Genomic DNA, 8,123 nt, shown 5'->3' on the forward strand with positions numbered 1-8,123 from the left:
AACCGGCCATAGCCTGGGTGGCTCATAAACAGCAGAAATTTATTGCTCACAGTTCTGGAGGCTGAAGTCCTAGATCAAGGTGTGGCAGATTTGGTGTCTGGCAATGACTCGCTCTATGCTTCACAGGCAGTGCCTTCTCGCTGTCCTCATATGGCCAACAGGGAAAATGAGCTCCCTCAGCCTCCTTTATATGGGCACTAATCCCATCATGAGGGCCCCACCCTCATGACCTGGTCACCTCCCAAAGGTCCCACCTCCTAAGACTATCACCTTAGGGATTAGGTTTCAACATATGAAGTTTTGGGGACACAAACATTCAGGTGGTAAGTGTTGTCCCTTGGAAGTGTTCCAGGACATGGGATGGGCCAGTGAGAGTTGTTTGGGGGCTGGGCTGTGGGATGCTGGCCCATCCCTCCTCCTGAGGCCTGGAGAGCGGGGCTTCTGTATTATTCCATGCTGCAGGGGCTGCTGGTGCCAGAGTGGACTCCTTGCCTGTCTGAAGTGTTTTGGGAGGTTTTGAGAGCCTGACCCTGTGACCTGGGTGCTGCTGGGGTCAGCAGGGTTTAGGTCAACGTTCACTGGTACTTCCAGCTGCCCTTTGTAGGAGGATTGAATCAGCCCATCAAATTCTGCCTCTGCACATTCCAAGGCCAGGAATTGGGGGTGTTTGCTCATCTCTTGGGTAGGAGTGGAAAAACCTGTTTCTTCCATCCAAAGCAAGATGAGGCTATTCCAGTATGAGGGATTTTTCTTTGCACTGGGTGATTCCTTTCTGCCCAGGGAATGAGATTATTTGTTAAAATTACAAACATACACAAAATAGCAAAATGAAAATAACTTAGACCAGAAGCAAATGAGTTTGGGCCAATACCGTTGATAAATCTAAATTGTTAAGAGAGATCTTAGGTTGCAATGTCAAATTCTTTAGTAGGTTTTTCTGAAGTACTGGCTCTTTCCCGCTATGGACAAGAATTGAGCAGTTTGTCCAGTGACTGGGAAAGGAGCACCTGCCACCATCTGACATGATCTAATGTGACATTTAGCAATGTCTCTCCCCCTAAACCCCTTCAAGTTCTGCAAGAGTCAGAGCAAGCCCCAGAGCCCAGGTCCTGGTGGTCATTAAGATGTTAAATCTTGTGCTGAAAATTCCTAGTGACTTAATCAATAAAGATTTCTAGCTAAATAAAAAAAAGGGACTTTGCTGGGAAATAAATGAATAAATAAAAAAAAAGTTTTGCAGGACGTAATATCATAGCGTCTAGGAAGATGGTGCAGTCTTTACCAACTAGTCGGCTGATGTCTCTGCGGTGCTTTTACACAGCTTCTGGTCCTGCCTCTTCCACCTCTGTTGCCTGCTTTGCTCAGGTATTTCCAGCACACAGGATGTGACAAAGTATATTCCTGGTATGCAAGCAGTCAATGAGACTGAGATTCAAAGGCTCTACCTCAATGCCTCCTGAAAGCACCACCAGCGTCCCCCCACCAATGCTGCACAATGGCACTGTCTAAGGCGGAGCTGGATGTGGTGAAAGCCTGGATGGAGAAGACAGTACAGAGGCCCTGTGTGTCTCAGAACCCACAGTGGTCACAGCAGCATTGAGCCGTGTGGGGAAGGCATGGTCAAGAGAAGGCAGTCGACCGTCTGAAACCTTTTCTTGATGATTCTGCTCCCCGATTTGTGGACACACTGTCTGAGGCCGTGCAGGGGGGCCGAAGCTCTAGGCGTTCCAAGTCCAGCAGCGACGGGAGCAGAAAACGAGAGCTAAAGGAGGTGTTTGATGATGCCTATGAGATCTGCAAAGAAGCATCAGGGGTAGAGAAGCGATGAGTGCCCCACTTGGAGGAGGTGGAGGAAGAGCTGGAGCCGGTCCCTGGGCTTCCCTCAGAGCACCCCGGCATGCTGACTCAGCTCCAGATGAAACATGATGGAGGCAGCGACGCGACAAACTGAGGAGAAGAAAAACCGCTGAGCTTCATCAGCCCCCTACACCTCAGGCAAAGCCACCTCCTTCCTCACAACCAGAGTGACTTGCCATTGGCAGTGCTGTGCAGCCCTCCCAGGCCGCCACTTTCATGAACGATGCCATTGAGAAAGCAAGGAAAGCAGCCGAACTACAAGCCCGAATCCAAGCCCAGCTGGCACCGAAGCCAGGGCTCACTGGCAATGCCAACGTGGTGGGCCTGGCTAAGCTCCATGCCGTAGGCATTGCTCCCCCAAAAGTGGAATTAAAAGATCAGACTAAACCTGCACCGCTGATCCTAGATGATCAAGGTCGCACTGCAGATGCCACAGGCAAGGCAGCTGAGCTGACCCACCGCATGCCCACTCGAAAGGCCAATACTCGTACTGTGATGAGGGAACAGTTCCAGCGACAGATGAAAGAAAAGCCATCAGGAGACATGGAATCCAATACCTTTTTTGACCCCCGAGTCTCAAGTGCCCCTTCCCAGTGCCAGAGACGTACTTTTAAATTCCATGACAAGGACAAATTTGAGAAGATTGCTCAATGATTACAGACAAAGGCTCAGCCAGAGAAGCCGCAGGCAGAGATCTCACAGGCAGCTCGAAAAACAGGCATCCATACTTCAATGAGGGAGATACCCCTGAAATTGAGGGGGTGGGACTCTTACACCATCCCCAATGGCTTTGACTTTACAGAGCAAAATCCCAAGAGAGAAGATTATTTGGGAATTACAAATCTTGTTGAAGATCCAGCCCAGCTGAATCCTCCAGTCAACAATGACACACCAGTTACTCTGGGGGTGTATCTCACCAAGAAGGAACAGAAGAAACCTCGGGGGCAAACAAGGAGGGGACACAGAAGGACTTACAAGAGAAAGTCAGGCTGGGCCTGACACCTCCTCCAGAACCCAAAGTGAGAATTTTTAATTTGATGTGAGTATTAGGAACAGAAGCTGTTCAAGACCCCACGAAGGTATAAGCCCCACGTCAGAGCTCAGATGACAAAAAGACAGAAAGTGCTTGAAGAGACCAAGCCTGCCCGAAAACTCACAGCAGAACAGAGAATGGTCAAGAAAATTAAAAAGCTTAAAGAAGACCTTTCACAGGGGGTACACATATCTGTATACAGAGTTTGAAATTTGAGCAATCCGGCCAAGAAGTTCAAGATTGAGGCCAATGCTGGGCAAGTGTACCTGACAGGGGTGGTGGCACTGCACAAGGATGTCAACGTGGTAGCAGTGGAAGGGGGCCCCAAGGCACAGAAGAAGTTTAAGTGTCTGATGCTGCATCGGATAAAGTGGGATGAACAAACATCTAACATGAAGGGAGGTGATGAGGAGGAAGCTGTGAAGAAAACCAGCAAATGCGTCCTAGAAGACTGGAGCTTCGTAGAGACGAAGTTCAAACAGTGCCCTACAGAGAACATGGCTCGTGAGCATGTCAAGAAGGATGGGGCCGGATGCTGCTGGGACCTGGCACTGGCTGAGTCTGTGCTGGAGTCCCCTGACCGAGGCTGCTGCAAACCCTTGCCTCCCCCGCTTATCTCTGTCTTTCCAGTCGTCTCCCTTACTCTCCTTCCCAGCTCACCCCCCTGTGTGTGATCTCAGAACTGTGCCAAGCAGACACTGGGACAAAGGGAGGAGACCTTGCTCTCTTTCCCAGTCAGCCTGGTGCTGCTGTTTATTCTCCTTGTGTGCATATTGATTAAAGCGTTATTAGAAAAAAATCCGGCAAAGGACTTGAGCTGACATTTCTCCAAAGAAGACGTACAAGTGACTGATAAGCACACAAAGATGCTCAATGTCACTAATCATTGAGGAAATGCCAATCAAAACCTCAATGAGATGCCACCTCTCACCCATGAGGATAGCTACTGTACATAAAAACAAACAAACAAAACCCAGAAAATAACAAGTGTCGGTGAGGACGTGGAGAAATTGGAACCCTTGGGCACTGCTGGTGGGGATGTGAAATGATACAGCTTCCGTCAAAAACAGTATGGCAGCTTCTCAAAAAACTTAAATAGAATTGTCATATGATCCAGCAATGTCACTGCTGGCTACATTCCCAAAAGAATTGAAAGGATCTCAAAGAAATATCCATACACCCATGTTTATTGCATCAAACAGCCAAAAGGCAGAAGCAACCAACGTGTCCACTGACAGATGAACGGAGAAGCAACATGTGGTGCATGCATCTGGTGGAATACGATCAGCCTTGAAAAAGATGGAAGTTCTGACACATGCCACAATGTGGAAGGACACTGAGGACATTATGCTAAGTGAATTAAACCAGTTACAAAAAGATAATATTGTATGAAACCACTTAAACGGGGTTCGTAGAACAGTCAAATTCACAGAGACAGAAAATGGAATAGTGGTTACCAGGGACTTGGAGAGAAAACTGGAGAGTTAACTTTAATGGGGACAGACTTTCAATTTCAGATGAAGAAAAAGCTCTGGAGATAGATGGTGGTGTTGTTTGTACAACAATATTACTGAATTTTACGCTAAAAAATGGTTAAAATGGTTAAACTTTATGTTACGTATTCTTTATCACAACAAAAAATCATTTGCATTTTACAAATTAACACCAATACTGGGCTGGCCCGTGGCTCACTTGGGAGAGTGTGGTGCTGAGAACACCAAGTCAAGGGTTAAGATCCCTTTACCGGTCATCTTTAAAAAAAAAAAAAAAAAACAATCCTTACAGAATTTTAAATTTCTGAATCAGTGGCTCAACATAGACACATTGCTCTAGAGTAGGGTTTCTCAAGCTCGGCACTACTGATATTTGGGGCCAGATAATTACTTGTCATGGGCATTGTCCTGTGCCTTATAGGGTATTTAGCAGCATGTCTGCACCCTTCCCATTAGATGACAGTAGCAACCCTATCCTCAGTTGTGACAGCCCAAAATGTCTCCAGACATTGCCAAATGCTCCCTGGACACAGAATCACCACCAGCTGAGAACCACTGGTAAGAGTTCTGGGAATCCTGAGTCAGTCCCTGATCCTGACAGTTGTCTGAGCAGCATCAGCTTGGAAGTCCAGAGTCACAAATCTGTCCCTTCAGGTATCAATAGTTAGAGGCGTCCGGTGCAGTCCTTCCCACCAACACCCCGAGACAACCCTGCTTTGCTGCAGTTTAACTTTCTAGAGTCTGAAGCTTAGAGAAGAGCCAGTCTCACCTCAAGGAACCAGTTTCCTTTCCACTGTGCATAAAATATTCTTAAAAATCGATTTGAGCTCTTAAATAGACAGACAAACAAGATTATTAACCCAGTTCTTTCTTGCATCTCACATGGCAGAGAACAGGCCCTGTCATCGTGCTATAAGATCACGGAAGGGTTAGAACATAAAGCCAGGACCCTAATCATTGCTGCCACCACTGGGGAGTGACTTCCTGAACTTACTGAACAGAACCAGAAACAAAGTTGTCTAAGGACCAGAAACAGAAACATAAATCAAGGGATGGAGCGGGAGGGGGCAGAGTCCAGGAAGATAAATTCTGTGACCACTTGGGATCCACTCCAGGAGCCAAGAAAAGATGGTCCTGGATTAACTGACCGAGAAGTGCACTTACTTCAGCAATGAAGTTTATTTGGTTGTGGAAGTTGAGTCCTCTTGGACATCCCTATGGGATCTCCAAAACCATCGTGGAAGGATTTGTATTATATTTTAATTTCATGGAAGGATTTGTATTATATTTTAATTTCGTTTTTTCCATGAACTTTTTGAAGTACTCTCATAGTATGGGCTGAATTGCATGTTGAAACCCTAATCCCCAGTGTGACTGTATCTGGAGAGAGGGTTGTGAGGAGGTGTTAAAGGTTAAATGAGGTCATAAGCATGGGGTCTTGATTTCATAGGGCCGCACCCTCATAAGAAGAGGAAGAGACATCAGAACTCTCTCCACCATGTGAGGACACAGCGAGACAGGGGCCATCTACAGGCTGAGAAGAAAATACTGAACCAGAAACAAACCCTGCTGGCACCTTGATCTTGGACTTCCCAGCCTCCTGAATTGGGAATTAAAACTCCTGAGAAACAAGTTTCTGTTGCTCAAGCCACCCAGTCCACAACATTTTGTTATGGTGGTCAAGCAGACTAATGCAGTTTCATTCCCCAAAAAGTATCAGCAGGACTCTCTTGCAAATACAGAAAGATTTATCTTAACTGGTCAGTGAGGGGATCAGCCTGGAGGTAAAGCTGGGTCTCTGCTAGATTTTAAATGTGTGACCTACATCGACCCCACATTTTCTCACTACTCACATGTTCCTTAACATCCCTAGATCTGGCTTTTATCCGATAGCATTATTAAAACCTCAGCTTGAAGATCCGCATCAAACCCTTCCATTGCAAGTTCCAATTTTTTCCATCGCTCACTCTCTTGAGTCATGGTGCACGAGTCACACCGTTCATTTGAGGTTTGAAGACATGACCTGCTTCTCTACCCGTCCCTCTATCCACAGCTGTTCTTTGTCATTGTCCCGCCCAACCTGGAGGCCTCCCCAAGTGCAGGGCCATCCTGCTGTGGGCTCCAGTGTGGGGAGCTAAGTAACTGGAGAGGCAGTTCTAGTGACTTCGTAAACTGCTATGTATCCAGTCCTCACAGGAACTGCTGTCAGGTCTGTTTTATGCCAAGTGACACTGAAGCACAGAGAAGTTAAGTTACTTGATGAGGGTCACACAGCAGCAAAACCAAGACTCAGACTCGGGCAAGAAACAGTGCAATGTGAAATAAAATATGAGACAGATGACCGAACAGAGACATGGACACTGAGGGCTTGTACTCCACCGTCTGTGGAGTGCTCCCCAACCTGCACCTGCCACATGGCAGAGTGCTGAGGACAGGTGTGTCGGCAAGACACAGAACACGGACATGCTGTGCAGCAGAGGGTCACAGCATGTGGCACACGAAACTGTCACTGTGTGAGCACTGTATTTACATGCAGTGTGGGGACGGTCCCTAGCTCTGCATGGAAACTATGCTGAGTTTTATTTATCTTGTTTACTGCCACTTCTTCCATGGAGTCTTTTCTCCTGTTTCAACGAGCAAGAGATGAGTTCCTGTTAAAACGAAGGTCAGATATGCCTTTCCTAAGGGTTTCATTAAACTCACAACATGCTGTGCAGAGGTCTACAATTTAAAATTATATAAAACCAATGTCCTTAGATGCTGAATTTAATTTGAAAAGAAGAGATCTCACCCCATTTTATTTTCTTGCAGGACATGGAATTGTGAGATCAGGTAACCCCAATAATCTCCTTTTTTTTTTTTGTCTTTTTCGTGACCGGTAAGGGGATCACAACCCTTGGTATGGTGTCGTCCGCACCACGCTCAGCCAGTGAGCACACCGGCCATTCCTATATAGGATCCGAACCTGCAGCGGGAGCGTGATCCGAACCTGCAGCGGGAGCGTCGCTGTGCTCCCAGCGCCGCACTCTCCCGAGTGCGCCACAGGCTCTGCCCCCAATAATCTCCTTCTGAAACAGCTTGAGAAGCACCCCCAGTGCAGAAGAATAATTAGTTCTCGGCCCACATGGCCACTCTCAAATCAAGCACTAACCAGGTCACATAAACTAATTGTGAGTCCAGTTCTATTTCCAAATGAAAGAGAAGACATTTCTCATGTGTGGTGAAATTTTGGCAGCGTAGCTTCTTTCAGGTTAGAAATTGATACATTGTTCTTTTAGGTTCTTTTAGGTTAGGAATTGATACATCATACTCAGTCAGAATGGCAAAGTCTCCAAATGACTACAGAGCCCATTGTCCCCACTTCTGTGTCAGAAATGGAAATTTAAAGTCTGCACCCTTTTGCCAATTCCCACCTGCAAGATGTGTGGACTTGAAAAGTCTTCCAATCCCTTTAACTTTCCTTGTGGAGAAAATGAAATAGCAGCACATACCTCACTGGATCCTTGAGAGAATTAAGTAGCGTTGTAAAGGTGGTATCTGCTCGGAGCACGTGCTCAAAATAGTTAACTATCACCACTACGGCCCGACTCTAGTCACCACGGACAGTGGCCACCGGGGAAGCGCCCTCCCTCTCTCTGTCTCTGACTCCATCTCTCTGTCTCTCTGTCTCTGTCTCTATTTCAGTGTCTCCCTCTCTCTGTCTCCGTCTCCCTCTGTCTCTGTCTTTATTTGTTTGTCTC

General features: G+C 46.8%; 1 pseudogene; it reads left to right on the plus strand.

Moving 5' to 3' along the window:
- The first annotated feature begins 1,495 nt into the window (after nt 1-1,495).
- On the plus strand, nt 1,496-3,564 carry LOC103582484 (annotated as a pseudogene).
- Nucleotides 3,565-8,123: the final 4,559 nt, after the last annotated feature.

Source organism: Galeopterus variegatus, unplaced genomic scaffold (assembly GCF_000696425.1).
Source record: "Galeopterus variegatus unplaced genomic scaffold, G_variegatus-3.0.2 Scaffold16437, whole genome shotgun sequence".
Taxonomy (NCBI): Eukaryota; Metazoa; Chordata; class Mammalia; order Dermoptera; family Cynocephalidae; genus Galeopterus; species Galeopterus variegatus.